At 30.5% G+C, this 14,210-nt stretch overlaps 1 pseudogene; it reads right to left on the bottom strand.

Moving 5' to 3' along the window:
• Positions 1-6,655: 6,655 nt before the first annotated feature.
• Positions 6,656-9,184, bottom strand: LOC129307137 ((3S,6E)-nerolidol synthase 1-like; annotated as a pseudogene).
• Between the last annotated feature and the right edge of the window lie 5,026 nt (positions 9,185-14,210).

Genomic DNA, 14,210 nt, shown 5'->3' with positions numbered 1-14,210 from the left:
GTATTTATTTGTAATTTAAAGAACTTAAATGGTATTAATTTTCCAACAAGATATTCCTTCCATTCCAAATCATAAGACAATGTTTGAGAAATTTTTTTGTTTCAAAATATAAGACAATTTGAAAAAAATAAGGTTTCACTAATGATATTTTTTCAATATTAATCTTCAAATGGAGAGAGAATGAAAATGATATTATGGCATAATGACTAACTATATAGGGCTATTTTTTAAAGTTTATAGTTTTATTTTAAAAAATTAAGTTAATAAAGTATCAATATTGTGTTTTATTGATATATGTAATTTTATCTCAAATTATCTTATAATTTGGGATAGAAGAAATACTAAGTAATTTATATTTTTAAGCCCTTTTATGTCTTTTTATTATCAACTTAATGGTAAAAATTAACTTTTATTAGTAATATGGGCATTATTAGACTGTTTTTAATTATTGAATGAGAACATTGCACTAAAAAATCCTATGGCTGGTTGGACATGCAGTTTAATGGTATAACATATCCTTTAACCTTATTTTTTAAAAGAAAAAATTAATCTTTTAGTCCTCCAACTTTTAAGTCACTTGTAACTCAGTCCCTCAACTATGACTTGTCTATAACTCAATCTCTTAACTTTTGAATTACTTACAAATTCATTTCTTAACTTTTGTTTATTTTTTTTATGTTAGCTTTTATCTCACATCAATGAACAAGAAGAGGGTATTTTAAAATAATATATGAGCATTTTTTATCCCTCTTATTTGATAAAAATTTTTTTAAAAAAAATTAAAAAATAAGAACCGAGTTATAGGTGAATTAAAAGTTGAGGGACTGAGTCGCAGCGAGTTATAGTTGAAGGATTGAGTCGTAGTGAGTTATATTTGAGGGACTGAATTACAAGTGAGTTAAAAGTTAAAAGATTAAAAAATTAATTTTTTTTAAAAATTATTGAATGAGGATGCAGCTCACACTCTACAAAAGTTTGAGTTCTAATCTTGATATAATGGAATACTTTCATTGTAGAGTGATTTAGAAATATTTTTATAAGTGCTTTTTCTTTTTCTTGTTTTTTCTAATTTTTATTGAAACGTCAAAATCAAATGTGTGACATTATTTGAACAAATTAATTGGGCCACAATAATACATGTGGATTCTGATGATCCATCATTGTTGGCTCACCTTCAGTGATGGAGCTTTATGCTGCTCGAAAGAACAACACACATCTCCTGCAGGGATCCACGTTGAAAATATTAAAGTTGTAACCAACCTTTTTCTTTTGTTTTTGGGTGGGGAATAGTCAAATTATTACTAAAGATATTACATATTAATATGCTCTGGACCCCGAAAAAAAAAAACATATTTTAAATAAAGATGTTTATATGGACTGTGTTGCATATACTCACATATTGGATATAGAGTATTAGAATCTGACACAATGTGTAGAGGCAGCCCACCATTTTTTGTCGGTGGAAATCAATGTTGATGGTTCGTATTTCAAAGAAGTGGTGTTGCTCCTTACTTGTTTTGCATTCAGACTTATTTAAATTAAACTTAATTTATGTCAGTTTTATTTAAATTAAATTTAAAATATCATATTTTTTTAAATTTATATAGTTAAATCTAACCTTAATTTTTTTCGACTGGGTTCTAATTAATTGTCGGTCTTGACTAAAATTACCAACATATATATATATATATATAGCTAAAAATTACCAACAATAAAGCTTATTTAGGTTGGGTATAAAATATCATATCATTAGACTTGGTTTGAATTACTGTTTTTACTTTTCTATAACATAAGGTTCTTTTAATTGAATCTGCATGTTAACAAAAAAAATTGTTATTTAATTGAAAGCACATAAAACCACAATAAAAGTATAAATTTAGTCCTTAATTTTACATAATATTTTATTTTAGTCCTTTAACTTTATAAAATGTCTTTTTGATTTTTTAACTATAACACTGGTAGTTTTGTTCAATAAATTTTTAAATTGAACTTTCAAATATTGACAAAATTTTTTTAAATGTTGACATATTAAGTTTAATTTTTTTTAAATAATAATAATTGACACAAAAAATAATAATTTAAAAGCAACAATATTAATGTTAAAGTACTAAAAAAATACTTTATAAAATTAAAAAATTACATTAAAAAATTAAATAAAATTAGAGGACTAAAATTATACTTTTACTGTAATAACCTTGACTAAATTTAAAATAAATAAATAAATAAATATATAGGTTAACTTGCTTAAAGTGTGTTTGTATTAGTTCTTGGGATAAAATATAACAAGTTCGAGACTTGGTCTGGTGGCAGCTGAGCAAGTCTTCATACATCAAGTCCCTAGTTCAAATCCAAAAGAGTACAAAAGAAGAGTTAAATTTTTCTTTTTCTGGTCATGCGAAATTACCAAATTGCCCTTAGTTCCATCAGACTTTTTTTTAAACTCTTTCTTTCTTCTTTCTCAATGAATCTGGAGCAGAGAGAGAGAGAGATCTGAGAAGCACCGATATTCTGCTCTGCCTTTCAACCGAAGCTATCTTCTTCCTCCTCCATCAAAGCCAACACCATCATTTGTGTAGTCGCCGTCGATGCTGTGCTTATCCATTCGCCTCAACTGTGATTTTATTCATGAGTTGCTACTGTTCGTCTACCTCTGTTGCTGATTCAAGTATCAAAAATCTCTCTTTCTCTTAGCTTCTTGTTTGCATGGGTATAAATGCTCTGGGTGAGCTAAGATTTCTTCCTTTTGGGTTCGTTTTCTGATTACTGGTGAGCTTTTTTTTTATTCATGGCGGCAGCTCTTCTTCACTGCTTAAAATCATTTTCCTTCCTCTATCCGTGCATGTGAGTGGCTGAAATGGTATTAAGGTAATTATAAATCTTCGGTTGCTATTGTTGTGCGTGAGGCTGCTTTGCTGTGCGCGCGCGTGAAATTTCAAAAATTGTGGTTGCTCTGTTGTTGCCGTATTGTTATAGGGAAGGGACAACTCAATATTGAGTTGGAAATTGATCTCAAAGCTTAATAATGATATATTCATGGCTAAAATTATAATTATTTGCTAGAGCCTTATTACTACCGTACGTTGTAAGAAGATTCAGATTTAAGCTGAAAACTTAAGATAGAAATCTATTTTAAAACTTGCTAATAATACATACATGTATAAAGACATATCTACATATATGAGCTATCATTTTGGAGCTATACAGATTTTGTTTAGATTGATTTATATTTAGGAAATTATTAAGGAAAGGTTGGAAGAGGATAACTTTGATATTCTACTTGAATATTGGTATTAACAAGACGCTTGTTGGAATGTTTGAAATAATCGTAAAGCATAAATTTTGGTTTGAATTTTAAGAGATAATGGTTAATATAGGAAAAGTAGAATGAAGTCTTTGTAAAGTAAAGGATGATGTGTTAAAAATTTTGTTTAATAATATCCTTATAGGATGTGCGGAAGATGAGGATCCTAACAGGAAGTGAAGAAAGAATATTATGAGAATTTAAAACTTTAACAAGTAAGTGAATAGCATTCCTTATAATTATTTATTAAATTTTTTTATTGAAATATTTTATTTTTATGAATTATGTTAGTTTTAGAAATTTTGAGATAACAATGAAGGATCATTACATTATGATTTGTGCATTTTCTCAAGAAATATCCTTCTAATATTGATGAAGGCACCTTTACTTATTGAATTTCAAAATTTCTTGGTTACATGATTAGTGCAAGTTTGTACATTCACTATGATGTATCGATTTGATAAGTTTCATATATTTGAAGCAATTAATAAAAATTTGACTTCAAAAAAAAATATTTATTTCTCTCGCATGTTTAAAACGGGATTTTTAAGAGAACTCTATACAGAACACTGCTGCTAATGGCAGTTCCGTTAGCCCGTAGCGCGTTATGGTTAAACACTAGTTAGTTTGTTTCGTGAGTTTTATTCTCACGTTTGGTATTCGTGGGCTTTATACCAGTGTTTGATTTTGTGGCTTGAGCCACATTTGGTTACTTACTTTCGTGGGCTGTATGTCCACGTTTGTTTCGTAGCTTCGGCTGCGTTTGGTTACTTACCCTCGTAGACTGGTATGTCCACGTTCATTTTCATGGCATAAGCCATGTTTGGTTATTTACCCTCGTGGATTGAGTGTCCATGTTTGTAACCTGTTCTGTTGAGTTCTCAAAATTTTAAATGTTGAATAATATGTGTTTTCGAAATATATGTGTTTTCAAAATTTACTTGATTTTGACTAGTAATTTGTATCACTTTGAGTTATATGAGAGCAAATTATTTTCTTTAAGCATGATAGCATAAATTATTTTCAATTTACTCTTATTTTATAAATATGGTTATGACTTACATGTTTGAAAATTTTGGTGGAACTACTTTTAACTAACTGACACCATTATTAGAGATTATTGATTAAAATTCTAAGAATTTTTCTATAGGAATGCTATTCACTAAAAAAATTATTTTGATCTCAAATTTGTTAGCTGACATTAATCCTATCATCAACCTCTAAAGGGCAACTAGCTACAGTGGGTAGACCTTTTTGATTGGTATTGTTGCTTTAATGTAAATATAGAAATTGTATGTCTTTTTAATTTGAAAGAAAGAGTAGATGCTCCACATAGGTTATTGATAAACCTTATTTTTGGTCTGTATATTGATTTCTGGCTGGAAGGAGCTACGCTCCTAATTTATACTGTTATTTGTAAAAATTTTGTTGTAAAGTTTTCGGGAGATCTTGGTTACAGGGGAGGTTCTGCCAAAATTTCTACAAAAATATCGACACTCTTTTATGATATTGAGTTTAAAGAAGTTATTTTAATTCTCATATGATTTGATTAAATTTTGTTCCTTTCTTTTGTAAAATGGAATAAATGTTCATTTTGAGGCTTATAGGAATATATGAGTGGTTCATACCCGTACCGGTCACCCTCTATTTTTGGGGTTTGACATTTACCTTTTTAATTTTATCCGTAATAATATCACAATTAATATTGTTATGATAGGTAAAATATAACATTAATATCTCTTCTCTTTTCAAGACAAAAAAGATAGAATTAGCTAATTATTTAAAAATATCATGACACCATTTTTACTTGAAAATAAAATAAACTTATAGAAAACCTTATAAAATAAACTTGTTCATGATTTTGCTGGTTGTATATCTTTCGACTCGCCACTAATGGCAAAGGGCCTAGCATTTTGATGTGACAAGTCTAGCGTGCCCTCCTTTATTATTGAAAGCTTGATGCTTAAACTGGTCCATCATGGTAATGGATTGGTTCTTTTGATTCACAATATTGGTTGTTGGCTGGTTGCCTGGTTCACTGGTTCTTGATCAATTCACTAAACCTCCGATTTCCAGATTGCACCCAAATTAAACTAGACTTTAGGCTAGTTTTCAGTGACACTGGTTGAACCAGTGGATGTGATTCAGTTTTTAAAATCTTGGTGGAAAATTATTGCAAGGTTGTGCATGGTCATGTGTTAGTTTGTTACATAGTGTGTTGAATTTATACAAGTCGTTGAGTAATGTTTCTTGTTCTCTAATTTCTAGAAAGTTAGACTGCAGATCGGATTGCAGCACCCGGTGCGAGAGAGGTTGTGTCCTTTGGATCGGGTGTCCTCACCTCCAATATTGCAACTATCAATGCCATGGGACCGTTGACCGTTACGTGTCTGCTTTAGAGGACCGCGCGCACAGATGGTTCTGTGTTTCTTTTGCTTATCTGTGTGTGTTATTTTATAATATGTGTTTGTTAGTTTGTTTTAATTATAAATCATACAACAACTAAATTCATTTTCAACGAAAGAGTTTAAGTATTAGTAGATATTATTTTACTTTTATATAATATCCCATCCAATTTTATTTACAAGTTATTTCTAATATATTTTATTAGAACAAAAAATTTTTTAAACTTATTAGCTCTATTTAAACATTTAATATGTTTTTAACTTTATCCTTATTAAATATATACACTTTAATAACATTTTTTCACACTAAAATTTAATAGAAGGTAAAAAAAAACTTATCATCAAAATTTAATAAAGTAAATTATATATATATATATGTATGTATGTATGTATGTATGTATGTATTTCTTTGTCTTATAAATTGTATTGACAACAGTACTTTTTCGTTTTAAATTATAAGGCATTTTTAGGTAAATTATATATACTAATAAAATTTATTTAAATACATTTTGCAACTTTATTTTTCATAATGAAAATATATACTTTTAAAAAATACTCTTCATTTAATATTTTATTTATAAAAAAATATTAAAGAAAGAAAATATATAAGAATAGTAATATTAAAAAAGTATTATTAATAAAATTTTATTTTTATTAAGATATTTTATATTTTAGATGCAAAATTTTTTTAAAGTTATTTTATAATTTGAGACGAAGGTAATATTATATATGTTGTATCTTTGAGCATTCCCACAGGCATTACTCTTTGGAACTAATTAACCACCATGCGTTTGTAGTATCCTCATTTATGTTTGGATGGAATTGGACTATTTTTTTAATAAAGGAGAGCAGAGGAGAGACCGGTGTAAATTTAAACTGTTAAATTGAATTTAAAAATTAAGATTGATAATTGTTAAACAATAAATTTAATTTAAATGGTTTAGTTTTTTCTGTGGAGAAGCAGTGGAGGGGGGCAAAAAAAAAAAAAAAGAACGGAGAGAAATTCACCCCTTATTCGGGTAGTAATGATCAGTTTCACAAAGCAACGACTTGACTTGCGCCTCTATTTTGGGAAGGCATTGATTGTGATCGTAGCTGTACATTAGTGGCACCATCCTCGCAAGATTCAGACACGCCTTCTTAAACGACGAACCAAACGTGTCGTCCAATACGAACTCTCTGTTGAGACCCTTCCACGCTTCTGAGATCTTACCCATCACCACCTCTCTCGCCCTTTCCTCCTCCTCCATCTCCTTCATCACATATTCCATGTACGATCCATCCTTTCCCTCCTGATTCTCGTCCTGCAAATTTTTCATCCCTCCATGAACTGACAACATATCTTTAATTTGTCTATCATTCTGGTTCGAAACTCAACGAAGCGTGGAAGATATCAGACTAGTCTCTGTGAAAATGTTTACCTCGGCGCTTCCTAGGTCATCCCAGAGACGAAGCATTGTGGCTGTGGAAGAGATAATGGCTGGGTTATCGTCAATCTTTTGCACAGTTTGGTGAGAGATGCGTTGACCCAACAGAAAGAAAATGTGAACCAGCACTACATGCACTCCCGAGCTTACCATCCCATTCTTCAAGTACTCTGCTGCACTCGGCATCTTCCCTGACAGAAACCATTCTGCTTCTGTCAGAAATGCCTCACACAGCCTTCCCCACTACGTGCAGTAAAAGTAAAAAAAAAAAAAACAAAAGTCAATGAACAATCTTCCAAACTATAAGAACACATCTGATTATATTTACCGCCTTTCGAAGGGACCCACTAGGGTTCCATCCGTGTTTTAGATACACCTTGTAGCTGATTTCATTGGTGACATCATAGAGTGCCCTGAAACATATCTTCATGTAGTTTTTCGGCAGCTTCAATATCCCACCTGCAGTACTCAAACATTGTCGGTCATATTCGTTAACTTCTAGCTGAAATAATATTTGTAGGAATAATCGACAACGTTTGACGTGTACCTGGTAACAGCTTTTGTGAAAACAGTTAATTCTTCAAGGGTCCCATAGATGTCAAAAATGTCATCTAGGTAGATGAAGGAGATTGGTTTCGTGAGCACAACCCTTTCTTTTGAAAAGGATGGATCTGTTAAGCATGCCAGGGACCAGATGTACCATTTCAGTGGTTGGTTTCTCGCATACTTCAACTCGTTAGCTAAACCAAGTTCAGCCCACCATCTGAGGGGGGAAATAATTAAAAGCTGAATATACTGACACAAACAATTTTTTGAACGATTATCATGTAAAAAAAAGATGCATTATGCTTACTTAGAAATATGAAAAATCTCTGTTTGGTATTCAGATTGGAGCACATTGAAGTTCATTTTGGCCACATCTTGCAAGGCATTGACCCATCCATTCATGCCATGGGTCCCTTCAAGGCTTCAAGCAAGTTTCTGGAGGTGAAAATTGGTAGGCTTTTGTGAAATGGTTGCTCCAAAATACTCCTCACAAACTCAGCTTTATCAACCCCAAGGTAAGCACTTCTTTCTTTGAGAATCTTCAAGCCAAATAGTTCAGCTTCATCAAGTATGGCTTCTCCTTCCATTCTTAGCTGTGAAGCTTCATATAATTCCACCTACCTTCTCGCTAAACTTTCCCTCCTTGTCTGTAAACATATCAAACACCTCTGCAACAATAAACCAAACAACCTATTTTTAATCAGCCTCTCAAAATGTGTGTGTAGTAAAATTATATGATATGCATGCTTCGGTTTCTGAAGTACATATGTTCCCACCTGCAGGTACATAGTGACCATTCTGTCTAACAAGCCGGTAGCGAAGCGCAAGCTCATGAAGATCATGGCCATAGCCACTTCCATAAGTGCTGAAAATCGTGTATTGAGTTACTAGGAAATGGTCGATTTCTTCTTGGAAGTGGTAATCGATGTTCAGGCGTTGCATAGCATCAACCATGCACAAACCTGTCACTGAATTTTCACCCACATTCTCAAGAACGTTCTTATATAGCTTCAACTTTTCTTCCAGATTATCGCAGGGGCGATCCTGATGCCGTGAAAAAGGAAGTTGATACAGAAACGTTACAGAAGAATATCAGTAAGATTATCATAATGAAGTTTCCGCACTCACAAATCTTGTCAAGCGGCTTGTGTCATCGATGATCCATTTGTTAGCAGTAGGCAGAGAATGGAGTTTGAAAGAGGAAGATTTGTTGTCAGAAACCTTTGCTGTTGGGGAAAGAAATTGGGAATGGAAGGAGATAATGGAGGATTTGGAAGAACAGATCAGAGCCATGGGAAGATGATTTCTCCATGATGGATTTTTATCTTGTTGATTGTGATATTGCTAACTGAAAGGGCTCGGCCACATTTCTAGGAGTCATCGAGAGCAAAACTTCATCAGCATTACAGAACGTAAATGGAATGAATGAAAAGAAAAGAAAAGAAAAGTGGTCAATTTCAGTACTTGCATGTTAGGAAATAAAATTAGTTTATACCGGAGGCATAGTTTAATTGGTTTGGGAATTTTGCTAACTTAATAAGAGATCTTAAGTTCGAGCTTTAAGGAATATGGCAATATTAATAAGGGAGTTTTTAATTAAAAAGATCCTGACTCAACTCGATCCAAATTAGTTTTAATCCCTGTTTAAGTCCCATCAACTTAACATAAAAAAAGCCTAAAATATTGAGTGCTCAATATCAAAAAAGTAAAATTTGTTTCATGAATAAATTTATGTTTGATTTTGGATGAAAAAAAAATGAGTTGATAGGAAGGGGGAAAAAGTAAATGACCAACATACATTTTATGCAAAAAAAAAAAATTTTTTTGTATCAGTAACAATAAAATATAATTATTAATATTTATTTTTGTAATTAAAATTAAAAAATATCCTTTTTTAATTAAAAGTGGGGGGAGACAAGGACAGGAGGGGGGCACCCACTCCCTTGGGTCTCTCTTTCTACTGTGTAAAGCATTTTTTCTTGAGTGGACAATGGAGCTAAAAGCCCAAAGAAAAAGCACTTGTTTTTGTGGGTAATGTAAATCACATTTTTGTGTCTTTAGATTTATTATTTTTGCAAATTATTTTTAGTGCATCGTTCACTGATTCAATTTTTTCCTTTGTGTATAGGTATCCTCGAATTTATCCTGAACAAGATATTAACACCTTGTCTATTCACAAGTTTGAAACCTCATATTTATTTAAAGATATTGAAGCATTTATACTTGGCCCAACAGCATAATTCAAGTTTTTTTTGGGGTAACAAATGATTAAAGTCATTTTATGTATATTTAGTATTTAGTATTAAATGAGTAGTAATTAATAAATGTAGATATTCTAGGGATGCATATGACATGGATATTTCGTGTTGTCGAATAAATATAGACATCAGGAAGCCTCACAAGTAGTGTGAGTTTTATAAGTGTGAGGGGCTCTCTCACCCAATAGGCTTATCTTTTGCATAGATTCTCCCTTTAGGCTTGTGTATGTTATATTGGTGTTTTCATTGAGAGGCTAGTATCACGGAAAGGGCTACCCACAAAGGGTTCTAACCAATAGGAGGCTAAGTGAAGTACCATGTAGTGGAGCTATCAGGGATATTGGCTCTTGACGGGATGTCATTATCATGAGTCCCACATCGAAAAGCCTTATAAATAGTGTGGGCTTTATAAGTGTGAGAGGTTTTCCCACCCAACAGGTTAATATTTTAAGATGTACTCTCCTTTTGAACTTATACTTATTACACATCAATGTATAACAATTAGTGTTTGCTTGACAATGACAACTATAAGTCCACTGCCAAAAAATATCTGTGGCTCTAGTTATTGACAAAGAGGTCCCAAGGGACTATATTGGAATTATGACACTTTGAGGGATCAAAATATCATTTATATAATTCAAAGAAATTTTATTATCATATTTCCTAAAAGATATTATTATTCATGAGTCATGCATGTAAGATATGCTGGACCAAATTGGGTGGCCTCCAATTTTTTGCTTAAAGCTCTTAACAAAACTTAAAATATGAATGATGAGAGGATAAGATGAGAGAGATAACGAGCAATACATAGAAAATTTATCCTGGTTTAGCCCAGTCAACTTGGCCTAGTTTTAGTCCCCAAATCCTCTTGAGATTTTCCATTATAACCACAAGTTCGATCCTGTCACTTGTAAAGCCACAACACAATCTCAAACTTAATGTTTGTATCACTCTCCTTTACAAAAATCTTATAAGTTCGACTTGAGCAGTTATGAAACCATTTACAATTTCTCAGACTTACAAGTCTATTTGTTTTCCCCTCACAAATATAATTTTATCACTTACTTAAGATCCCTTAATCTTAAGTCTACTCAAATAAACAATACAGAAATTTTGATCACAAAGTGATTCTGATACAAACTCACTCATTGAGTAGATGAATACATTGAAGAACAAAAATATTGAAGATAAAAACAGGGGTAGTTGAGAGTATTGAATATCATTGCTTGCGTGCTTTCACATCTCTACTTCGATCTTCATATATGAGTCTTTTTTATAGTTAGAATTAATAAATGATATGTTAGACTCATTTAAAATAGCTATTGGAGTAGTCATCGTCTCTTCTCTTGCGTCTTGCAGAGTGTCTATTAGACGCAATCAATTTTCTCTTGTTGTTTGATCTTTAACATTTTAGTTGTAATTGTAGCTTTGTAATGATATTATTACCTAAAAGGGATAATACGAATTGGTAGCTTTTTAGATGGGTTTACATGTTGGAGCTAAAAACAAATAAAACAATATTTACGTATTTAATGCTCTAACAAAAGTAGGTGAAGATTTATATCGGTGTAGCATTTTAGCATGGGTGTTATGAGTCAAGAATGAATTACAAAGAGTTTGATCTAAGAAATAATTCTATGAATGTTATTGAGTGGATACAATTGATTGTAGATGAAAAGAATAGCTAAAAAATGAGTTTGAAAGAGTTTAAGATTGATATCATAAAACAGAGCATGAAACAGCAATTTAGTACTGGTGTTATGTGCATTAGTACCGATACTGTGATAAGAAATAATGACAGTATAAAGAAAATAGCACAGTTGTTACTCTAATAGTACCAATACAAGGCACTTCATAAACAATGATGACATTTTTTATTTTATGAAAATAAAGTAGTAATTTCAAAAGAGGATTTATAACACAGGTGTTGATAAAAAGTATCGGTGTTAATGTAATTTAAATGAAATCTTCTATTTCAAAGCTTTAACAATAGTACTAATGCTAATAAATATCATAAGTTTTAAAATAACTTAGATAATTTCTTTCAGAGAGCATGTTGTACAAGGTTAAAGAAATAGTATCGGTGCTATCCATTGAAACACATAAATAGACACTAGAATTTTCAGTGAAAGATGAATTAGTATTGGTGTTGACACTCAATACAGGTGCTAAAGAAATGTTAAAGAGTGAAAATGCATAGCCGAAAGAAAAGAAAACACAAAAACAAAAAAACAAATTAATAAGTTCTGGAAAATAGCATTAGTGTTAAAGCAATAATAGTATAGGTGCTAAAAAATAGTATGGTATTAAAGCAAGAATATCATGGGTGTTGCTTACAAAGTACTGATGCTAGAGCAAGAATAGCATAGATGTTACTTGCATAGTAATGGTGCTAAAGGCACTTTGTTCCGGAATTTCATAATACAGTTTATGGGTCAAATTCTAACAACTATAACTCTTTAATTTTAAATCAAAATAAGGCAAATGACCTATGGTTGGAAAGCTCTAGATGTCTAGTTTGTAACATCTTAAAAATTAATCTAAGATTAATTAAGCCAATTACAGATAAATGATTAATTTTAAAAAAATATTTAGATATAAATAATTTTAGTTAGGAGATTATTATTGAACTTAATTTAGAATAAATTTAAATCCTAAGTTATGATTTTTTTAGAAATAAAAATTATTATTATATAAAAGGAGAAGGGAAATAGACATTGGGGGGTGTGTGTGTTTAGTCTATATTAAAAAGAAAAGGAAAAAAAAAAAAAAAAGGAGATGGGAGACAGAACATAGGTGTGTAAGAGTTAATATGTATATATAAAATAAAATAAAAATAAATATAAATATAAAAAAGCCAACATAGCCTTTTGGCTTAGAGAGAGAGAGAGAGAGAGACTGCGAGTGGAGTTGATTTAAAAGATGAAGCTCTATAATAAACTATTTCAGTTAAGATTTCAAGTATTCTAAAATTATGTAAGTGTTTCAAATATTTTTCTTAGTTAGATTTTCTCTTAAGTTTCTAATTTGCAGATTATGAGAAATCTAGAGCTTCAAAGAGAGATAAAATTTTGATAAATAAATATTGTTATTGAGGTTGTTGATAGTATAATACATATTCTAAAGTATTGTTTTGCTAATAGAATCAAATTTTGAGGCCTTTGAGTTTATTCCTAGATCTTTATAGGTAGATTTTTTATTAAATCTGAAAACATAAATTATTTTTTTGATGTTTAAATAATTATTTAAGATGAGAAATAGATTATTATGACTATAGAATAATGATTCTAAGCTTGAGACCAAGTTTGCAATTTTTGAATATTTTTAGGTGTGAATTTTTAGAATAAAAAAGAAAATTTTTGTATTAAAAAATTGTTTGAATGATGATTTTAACTAAACTTCAATAAAATTATTGTGAAGGAGGTTATTGAACTAAGTAGATAGGTCTAAATATATGAAATTATATTTTAAAACTCAAGAGACTAAGACTAAAGTTTTAAAAAAAATAAGATGAAATAAAATAAATACCTAAGTGTTAGAATATGAGTAAAAATTATGTTAATAATATTATCGACATTGTGATGTGATTTAAATGTAGATTAATTGTTATTAAGTACCAATTAAGCTTTGAAAAGCTTTGAAAGTGTTGTAATTTGAGAGGTAACCTTTGACCTTTCAAAAGTTGAGGTAACTGAGGAAAATTTATTTTATGCATTTGTGTGTTAATTAATTATTTATTTTTATGAAACAAATGAATATATATATATATATATATATCTAAATTTTAAAATTATTATTTGTAATGCATATGTGGCTTTGTTGAAACCCTATAATGTGTGATCAAGTTAATTGTGACTTGATATAAGTAATGAGATTAATGGTTGGCAATGATGTTCATACTCTTGATTATAAATTGTGAATTATGTATAGTGATGAATTGTATATGAGCATGTTGAGTTTATATCATGCTAATGTGATTTATATGATAATATAAAAATTGATGCAAAATGCATGATTAAAATATGATGGTTCTTAATGCTTGTTGAGTAAGAAAGTTGATGAACATGTGGAATGATTATGAATTATATATATGAGTTTTTGAAATGCATTTTCTCATAAGCATGATCATATGACAGGAGTTTGTCTTAGTGAAGGAGCTAGCAGTTGTGCAAAATTCATATGGTACTTGACTATTAACTAATAATCTTAGGGGTTATAGCTGCTACTTATCTTGTAAGATACTGTAGCATTATTTCTATTAAGGGACTTGACT

Source organism: Prosopis cineraria, unplaced genomic scaffold (assembly GCF_029017545.1).
Source record: "Prosopis cineraria cultivar Desert tree isolate PC_DT_omini unplaced genomic scaffold, ASM2901754v1 PC3, whole genome shotgun sequence".
NCBI classification, from domain to species: Eukaryota; Viridiplantae; Streptophyta; class Magnoliopsida; order Fabales; family Fabaceae; genus Prosopis; species Prosopis cineraria.
This window is presented reverse-complemented; position numbering and strand designations above follow the sequence as displayed.